Source organism: Trichosurus vulpecula, chromosome 6, assembly GCF_011100635.1.
Source record: "Trichosurus vulpecula isolate mTriVul1 chromosome 6, mTriVul1.pri, whole genome shotgun sequence".
Classification (NCBI taxonomy): Eukaryota; Metazoa; Chordata; class Mammalia; order Diprotodontia; family Phalangeridae; genus Trichosurus; species Trichosurus vulpecula.
In genome coordinates this window covers 280685930-280695222 of record NC_050578.1, presented here as the reverse complement: position 1 = coordinate 280695222, position 9293 = coordinate 280685930, and the positions used below count along the sequence as shown (strand labels likewise).

General features: G+C 52.3%; 1 protein-coding gene across 1 annotated transcript in view; it reads left to right on the top strand.

Annotated features, from left to right (window-relative positions):
- The first annotated feature begins 236 nt into the window (after positions 1-236).
- The window catches only part of SHANK2 (SH3 and multiple ankyrin repeat domains 2), a 717699-nt gene continuing 708642 nt past the window's right edge, over positions 237-9293 (top strand). Inside the window, exon 1 of the mRNA XM_036763425.1 lies at positions 237-484. The gene's annotated coding sequence lies outside the window, so the exon portion shown is untranslated. The remainder of the gene's footprint in view (positions 485-9293) is intronic.

Sequence of the window (9293 nt, the reverse complement as noted above, 5' to 3'; positions counted from 1 at the left end):
AGTTCCTCCTCCTCCCTTCCCCTGAGCCCCCAGGGGCACGCCCCAGCCCGCCCAGGAGAAGGCAGCAGGCGGCCCGGCGGCCCGCGCCCACCTGCCTTAGGTAGAAGCCTGGCGGCATCCCTCCCCGCCCTTCCCCGCACCCCGCCCCTCAGAGTCCTGGCCCTCCCCCCGGGTCCCGCCTCTCCCACCCAGCTGCTGCTGCTGCTGCTCCTGCGCCCCGGGCTGTCCACTAGCCCGCCAGCCAGCGGCCGAACGCACGACTCAAGTTTCCCCGGCAACTTTCGCCTGGGAATCCCTCCCCTAGAGCGAGTCTCGGCCCCGCTGGAGTCCGAGCGCCTGGCTCCGCCGCGGCCGCGGCCGCCTGGAAACCCGGAGACTTGGGGAGGGGCCTGCGATCGTGCACCTCAGGGGCAGCAGCGGCTGCAGCTGATGAAGCGCTCTCCGAGCCGGGCGCAGCTGCTGAATCTTTGATGAGGCTGGTCCGGTGAGTGCAACCTTAGCCCGCCCCAGGTCTGGCGGCCCAGCGCAATCCTGTGAGCGGGCCTCCCTGTCCCCTGGGCCGCTCACTGCCCCCTCCCCCCCCGCCCCCAGCGCGTAGCAGGTGTTAGTGTGTCTGTGTGTATAAGAGTTGGGGAAGGAAACCCCCCCCACCCCGAGGAACCCCCATCTACTGAACGCCCAGGTGGGTGTTTGCTAGTTAACCTGCGTGTAGGAGGGGGCGGGCGTGGTCCTGGGTTCGCCCTCTAAGGTAGTTTCTTAATTGGCCCCCACCGGGATTGCTGAGCCACGAGGGAAGGGTCTGCACCCAGCCTCCCTGTGGGACCCGCCCGGAAAGGTCCTCGGGGCCCTGGGCTGCCAAGGTCTTCCAGCCGAGAGCTCCCTTCTGCTGCCTGTTCCTCAGAGGCGAGCCCTACATATCTGCCTTTTCTGAACGAAATTGCAGGTCGTGAATTAGCGATCCCTGTGTCCTCTTTGCGTGTGTGCACCCCCGCGAGTTTATTTTCTATTGGAGATACCTTAATGAGGTTAATCAGCAGCTAATTAAATGGAGCTTCGAAAGAAAAAAAATGCCCAAGAATAATTTCCAAAGTGTTCAGCTGTGAGGCTCTCACAATTAGGGGATTAATGGCCTCCCTGCATTCAGAGATCCGGGCGGGAGCTTCTGCGCGCCCCGCTGGGCAGCGCGGTAAGACGTGGAATGTGGGGGGCGGGGGCGGCGGAAGGGCAGGAGCTCTGGAACCTGAGCCTGGCAGGGACAGAGAAGCGGCACGGTCTGCCTCCACTCTGCTTTCCCCATACCTCTGGATGTCTCTAGGGGTCCTGGGGGAAAGAGTCAGTGTAAGACTTCCCTTCCCTCTCAGGCTCCAGGTTAGATGCAGATGGGGGGAGGGGAGAACTGAGAAGCTAAAACGGTATATGGGTAAGTAGAGGCAGCTTCCCTTGGTGCACAGAGGCTTGGATTAAGATTCTGTCTCTGCCACTCAATAGCCGGATGTCGGGAAGGAACCGATTATCCAGCTGTGTGGCAGCCCTTTGAAGGCAGGGATTGTTGACGTTGGCCTGCCCAGCACCAAACCGTGCCTTACACATAGTAGGCAACCTCTTTAGCACTGTGGAAATGAATTGGACACAGTCTCACGCAGTGGAAAGGAAGCTGGCCCCCACCTGGAGGCGCTGAGTTCCAATTCCAGCTCTGCAGCTGGCTGGCTTACTGCCTCTATGACCTTGAGGAGTTGAACGGGCTTGGACTGGGTGCCCTCTGTTTTCGGCTGTCGATCTCTGATGCCAAAGCGTGGGGGACTTTGGCCAAATTGCCCAACCTATTTGTGCCAAGCACTCCGAGGCTGAGTCCTAGACTGATTGTGACTGGGTACTGGGGGGAATCCTCCATTTTCAGGCTCATTCTTCTCTTGACTGGAGTTGTGTTTATTAGTGATGCCCAGTAATGGAAAGAGGAAAGCTGTGGCCGAGTCATCCTCTTAGGGACTTAGAGGCCCATCCCACTCACTTCATAGATGACAAAACTAAGGCTCAGAAAGATTTTTTAAGTGGCTTGCCCAAGGTCATGTAATCAGTAGGTGTCTGGGGCAGAATTAGCACTGGAGTCTTCCTGACCTACTGTGTCACCACCTATCAGCTTCCTTGAGGTGGTGGCCACTGACGTTTAACCTGGGAAGTGGGAGTATGCCCAGTATTTTCCTTAATAGGAATTCTTGCTTGTTCTCCAGCTGTGCTTGGCTGTACATGTTCAAAATAGTCACTACAAAATGGAGAACGCTCTTAGTTTCTATGCATAGCTCCTGCTGCACCCCCCACCCCAGTCACACTGGAATGAGTTTGCCTCCTGAAGCTTCAGCAGGAGCTGCCTGCCTCCTCCTGCCTCAGCCTCCTGTGTTTCTCAGAGGCTCCAGGGTGATGCAAGCATTACTTATTTATTCTTGGGCTCCTAGATCTTGAGCTGGAAGGGACCAACCCCATCATTTACAGATAAGGAAACTAAGGCCTGGGGAGGCCAAGTGGCTGATGAAGGTAGACGCCCTTGGCCTTGAACTCCCAACCCTGTGCTTTCTGCACAGCCGGCACACTTAGTGGGGTTTCTCCTTGGCCTGTTTCCCAGGATTATGCTGTCCCAGTGCTTGTACAATTTTGCTTAGAAGCCTCCAAATTCACAAGTGTCTTCTGAGACAAATCCATTCCCTGCAGGGGAAAAAATACTATTGGTATTCAGTAAGAAGAAAGGATGGAGACTAAGCAGAGAAATGCCTTGGGACATCCCTTTGTGGTGTAGGGGGTTGGGTTCGGAGCCCTGTTTTTTTTTTAACCATGTAGACCACTTCTTGAGTGGTCCACTCAATTCCCACGATTCCCTCACCACCCACCGGCTGCTCCTGGGTAACTCCTCAGTCTAAAAGAGGGGGCCTGGGGGATGGAGAGTAAAGGCCTAGGTCCCAAAGGTGGATCCTGAACCCAGGTCTTCTTGACTCCAAGACTGACTGTCCCTTCCTCCACTGTACCAAGCTGCTTCTCTCAGCTGTCACTTAGCCAATTAAAGGACAATAGAGAAATGCCTGCTAGAGAGGCTGTTTCCCTAGGGATTGGGCTCTGAGCACAGGCGTCCGAGAGCTCACGGGCTCCCCTTTCAGCTGTCACACTAGAGGGAATGTGATCTTTCCTTCAAGTGATCCATAATGTAGGTGGTTGGCCCTGCAGGGTGGGCGGGTGGTTCTTCAGCATCCTTTCCTCTCTGGGATATGCCAAGCCTGTGAACAGGAGCCTCCGGGTTGGTGGAGGGGGTTATTTGTCCATTCAGGGCTTCCTGGGGCTTGGGGATATAAATCTGCCATCTCCCAGGGATGAGCCTGAAATATGTTCTAGAAAAAAAAGTAAGATGTCCTCCTGTTTCCCCTCTGCCTTCCCCTTAGCTCCATCCTTGTGTGACTTTGGGTGCATTTTTTGTATTTCAGCTCCTGGATGCTTAATAACCAGGCTGCTGATGGATGGAAGGGGACTGGAGGGAGGCTGAAGGCTGAGGGTCTAACTCCCTGCATCTATACAGGGCCCGCCAGCTCTGGGTGCCCCATCTTCTCCTCCATCCAATGAAGGGGTCAGACTCTGACTCCCAACCTCCCCTGGCTAGCTTTGACCCTCTGAGTCAGTGCTTCTGATTATGCTCTAGAGCTGATGCTCCAGGATAAGAGGCCCTTCATCGGCACAGTGCATAGTGTTGGACTTGGGAAGACCTGAGTTTTAACCCTCACTCAGACCCCACTAGCTGTGTGATCCTGGGCAAATCACTTAACCAGCTTTGGCCTCAATTTACTCACCTGTAAAATACGGATAATGATAGTAGCTACCTCACAGAGCTATTGTGAGGATACGATGGGATAATTTATGTTAGCTTTGCAGCCCTTCGAGCACCGTAGGGATGCTAGCTATTATTAATAAGAACCTATTCCTATTAATATTACTAATCATGCTGGTCCTTGGGCATTCTCTGCCTCAGGCAGGGTCAGTGAGCTGACGGCCACTTGCCTGTTCCAGAAGCCACAGCCACATCCACAGCCAGAGCTCCATCCCACCCTGAAAGGGGCGGAGCAGGAAGAGGGCGGAGCTGGAACTGGGCTGGGGGCTCCACCCTCTGGAGGGAGCCAGGGCGGTCGGAATGGAGGGATTGTCCCGCCGACATTCCAGGGGAGCCAAGAGGAGTTTGTGGGCAGAATTAAAACGCTATTTATTGGTAGAGCTAGGCAAGCTATGGAAAACACCTTACAGACGCCGACTCGTTTGATCCTCATGGGAGGCAGACCCTGAAGGTGGTGCCTCCATTTGACAGATGAAAAAGCTGAGACCTAGAGTGGTTAAGTGACTTTCCCATGGTTCCTCAAGTGGTAGTAGTAGTGGTAACAGCTCGCCCTTATATGTCATTAAAGTTTACAACCCCCCCCCCCCCCCGTGTTATCTTAGTGGATTCTCACCACAACCTGGGGAGGTAGGTACTACTTCGATCCCCATTGTTATGACGAAGAAACTGAGGCTGAGAGTTGAAGTGGCTTGCCCCGGATGGATACACGGGTGCTGAACTAGGATTTGAATTCGTGTCTTCCTGACTCTAGTTCCGGGGCGCCGATCATTGTTCCACCAGCTAGCCTCTTCTGAATGTCAGATCCAGCTCTTCCTGACTACATCTGGGACACTGGAAACCCTACATGCAACCTGTGCTGTGAGGACAGCATAATAATGACGAATCCTTATTCCTAGGTGGTGCAGTGCACAGAGTGCCGGCTCTGGAGTCAGGAAGATCTGAGTGCAAAGCTGGCCTCTGGTACTTACTAGCTGTGACACCCTGGGCAAGTCACTTCACCCTGTTTGCCTCAGTTTCCTCAACTGTAAAATGAGCTGGAACAGGAAATGGCAAACCTCTCCAGTATCTCTGTCAAGAAAACCCCAAATGGGGTCAGGAAGAGTGGGCCATGACTGAGAGTCACTCAACAGCAACAAAATGGCTTCTATCCCCATTGTAAAAATACAGTAAACTCCCAGTCATCTGCCCCAGTGGAGGGATAGAGCATGGATGACCTGAAACCCCAAGTAATCCAAAATGCAACTTAAGAAAAAATGGTGAATTGAGTTTGGTTTTTTATTGAAGCTACTACTGAGCTGTACTTGTGGTCCTCAGAGAGGGGCAGGGGCCAGGGCCAGGGCCAGGGCCGGGGCCGGGGCTGGGGCTGGTGCCAGCCAGGCCATCTTCATCTCCCTAGCAGGTGAGCCTCTGTTGGCTCTCTCAGCCAAGGCAAAGCTTCACTTGAGGTTTACTCCAGACTTAAGCCCTTAAAAGCCTTGTGGGGATTTGTAAGCTGCAGTGTTCTGTTTTTCAGTCCCAGTAAACATGATGGATTCTCCTCTGACAGCTGTCGATGGGCTGCCAGATGTCCAAGGGAAGACAGTCTGTGGAGAGTAGAACCAGGGGCTCACAGAGAGATAGCCTCAGAGAACTCAGCCCACCTTCCCTCTCCCCCCACCCCAAGTTTACAGATAGAGAAACTGAGGCCCAGAGAGGAAGGGGGAGTATGTGCTCTGGCATTGGGTCGCAGGGGCAGGGAGGGGGGCATGTTTAGTACCTGGTATTCTGTGTCCCTTCACAGAGTATCAGCAAAGATGGCCAGATTTCAGGAACCATAGGACTGTGAGGATGCTCTGGGCCCCAGGCCTTGTGGCATATTCATGATGGCTATAAAAGCAGAATCAAGCTCTGATGTGCCTGTTGAGGCCTCCTGGGCTCCAAACCCCCATCTTCTCTGGCTTATGGTCTCTCCAGAGACGTCTCACATCCTGCTCAGTATGTGTGCTGATGCCTCCACTTCCCCATTGGAGAGAAACCTCCTGGGGGGCAAGGACTTGGCTGGATACAGCATCACAGTAGGAAGGCATAGCACTGGAGGTCAGAGGGTCTGGGTTCAAATCCTGTCTCTGGTGTTTTCTACTCATGTGATCTTGGGAAACTCCTTAACTTCCTTGGCCTCAGTTTCCCCATCTGTACTATGAGGGAGCTGAACTAGAGGGCCAACTCAAATGCTAGTCCCGTCCAATGCTAGTATCTTTGTTCCTGTGACAATGTATGTCTCCCAGTACCTGATTGGGACCCTGCAGCTTATGGGGGCTCAGGGTTTCTGGGTGAGGTGCCTGGAGGGCCAAGGTCATGCTTTGCCTTTCTTTGTGTCCCTAGCACTTAGCAAGGTGCCTGACATGTAGTAGGAGCTTATCCAATTTTCGTTAATTGACGGAATGGAACAGGTTTCTTGGAAGTTTCTTTTTTCAAGTAGCAATGATAGTGGGGCCTGCAGGCACATTGGATGGTCTGCTCGTGGTGGACTCATGGGAGATCATGGACCAGAGGCAGGGACCGGCAGTGCTGCACAAGGGGCACTCTCACCAGGGAGATCCCAGACCGAGAAAGCCTGTTAGGATGCTCTCAGATCTCCTTGTTCTGAAGCTTGCCTTTAGAATATTCTGGGCGGTGTTAGGAAGCAGAAAAGAGCACTGGATTGAATGCTGAGCTTTTGGCTCACTGTCACTTGCCAACCCTGTGACCTTGGGCATGTCCCATCCCTTCTGGGCCTCGGTTTCCCTATCCATCGACTAAATGCCTTTCATGTCTTCTTCTAGCACTAGATCTGTGCGCCTACCACCCTGTGATTTCAGAGGAGCCGTGAATTTTAGGACATTCTGCAGGACTCAGGGACAGTTTCTTTCAGGATGGAAACTGAATGAACTTTTTAACTGTGAGCTAACGAGTCCATTACTAACTTTGAGGTCTTTGCCTTTCTCTGTATTCCCAGCATTTAGCCCAGTGCCTGGAATGCAGTAGTTGCTTAATAAATGTGTGTTGATTCAGGTGAAACAAAGCGAGGGCTGAATGCCCCCTGGCTTTGGACATCAAGCTCTGAATGTCTGAGAAGCGTGCTGAGGAGGGGGGTCTCTGTGCTGTTCAGAGCATGCTCCTGACTTCAGCTTATCCATTCCTGTCTCCATGCCTTCCACCAGCTGCCCCCCTCATCTCAACTTCTTTGGCTCACTTCGGAGCATTTTTCTACCCTCTGTAGCCCACAACCTCCAGCTAGTGGTGCTCCTGGCTCCTCCCCTCACTTTGCTGTTTGTGTTTGTGTTGGGTCCTTTAGTGCTTAGCATAGGAATGCATTAATCAGCTACATTTATCAAGGACCTACTATGTGCCAGAGCTGGGTGCACAGAGACCAGATGCTCACAGATGTTGGACCCTTCCAGCCGGGTTGTCACCAGTTTGGTTTTCTGAAGTTTTAAACCTGTGGTCTTTGGACCAGTTTCTGTGACTGAGAACTCTGGAACTTGTGAAAACCCTGAAGAATACCTTTGAGTTCACCAGCCTGATGGGGCACTCTTGCCTGGTGTATGTGGAACTACATTTTTCTCTCTTCTGATCAAATATAAGGACTATTTACTGAAGCCAGAATGTGTACAGCCGGCAAACAGATTTTTCTAGTGAATATTGAGGCCAAGTACGGCTGGGGACAGGATTTCTGCAAGCTCTGAAAAGTGGGCCACGGCCGCTGGGGTCTTACTAAGAAACTCCCAGAGCATGATGGGCAATGAGTGCCATGGTCCCGGCTCCTACTCTTTGGGGTCTTTCTGTGCTCTAAAGTAACCTACATTTTTGCTAAGGATCCAGTCTTTGTATCGCCATCTCTATCTGTTTCTATACCTATATACACCTATGCATGTGCGCGCACACACACACACACACACACACACACACACGCGCGTGCGCGCGCCCACACACATCTAAATGTGGGCAAAATCTACATTTTTGCAAAGTATTCAATATATCCATGCATGTACACATATATGTGTCTGTCAATGAAATGAGAAAAGGCCCAGCACAAACTCCCCCATAGATGCACCCCTACTTTCATGTCACCTTGTCTGTTTCTGCTGGGGTAGGACTGTGCCTCAATGGCACAGTGGCTGTGTCGCCTGTTTAGATTAAAGCAGTGGCCAGCACTCTGGAATGGGAATCGGGGCTGTGGATTGGAGTTGGGATTATACTGCTTACTGTCTATAAGTTTGAGGGCAAATCACTGAATGAATAAACTAAGGATCTCCTTAGTGCAAATGAGTAAACTGAGGCTCACAGCCCAGAGCAGCAAAGCTTGTAATTGTTTGAAGCAGGATTTGAACTCAGGTTTTCCTGACTCCAAGTTCTGCGTTCTGTCCTCTGAGGCCACCTTCAAAAAATCCCCCTTGCTGGAGGAGATTGCAAAACTTTGTTGGGTTTTTTCCTCCGGGTGCCATGGACCCTTCAATCCCATACTTCTCTGGGACCTACTCTCCTGTGTTCAGACCTATTCTTGAAGTTGTCTTTCAAAATGTTAGATCAGTGTCCTATCTCCTATAGTCAGATTATCCATCCACTCACACCGCACAGAAGCCTTTGCTAAGTGCCTAATTCAGGTGTTCGAGAGCACACACACACACACACACACACACACACACACACACACACGCACACACGCTCACACACACACACACACACACACACACACACACACACACAAAATGTGTATCTCTGGATAGAATGCAACCTCTCTTGAGAGCAGGGGTCATTTCTTTATGTGCCTTTGCATTTCCAACACCTAGCAGGGTCCCAGGCACACAGTAGGCACCTACTGAGTACCTCAGAAGAAGAGAGGGAGTGATGGGTAATTACCTTTGAAAGCTGTCAGTTTCAATGCCCAGAGAATCCTATCCAAGCAGGCTTGGCTCCTGGGGTGGGTGACCTTGCATTCCGGCTTGGATCTAGGGAGCTTCAGCTTCTTGTGCCCCCCAGTTGAGACCCCTCTGAGAGCTCACACTCCTTCATACAGCTTGGAAGAGTCAGCAGAGAGACGGGCTTTATTATTCCCTTCCCCCAACATGCTTGCCATTGTATTTCCTGGTACTGGTCTTTGTGGCTCTGGCCTGCCCCCCTCCCCCCATTTGATCACAAGCTTCTTAGGAGCTGAGCCGGGGTCTCTTCCTCTCCTCATGCTATTCCTTATGCTTCTGCTTGGGCAACGGGAGCCCACCGTGTCTGTCTGGGTGACTGGGTTTGCTCCTCTCCCCCTAGGCAGTCATGGGGCCCGACTTTTTAGCTCTCCATATTGTCACTTCCCTTCACTCTAAGCAAAGCTATTAATCAGAGCAGGACCAATCCAGTAAGTGATTCTGCTCTCTAAGGCTGTTAAAACCAGTTGGGAAGAAAGCCTCATGCTTCCTGCCGG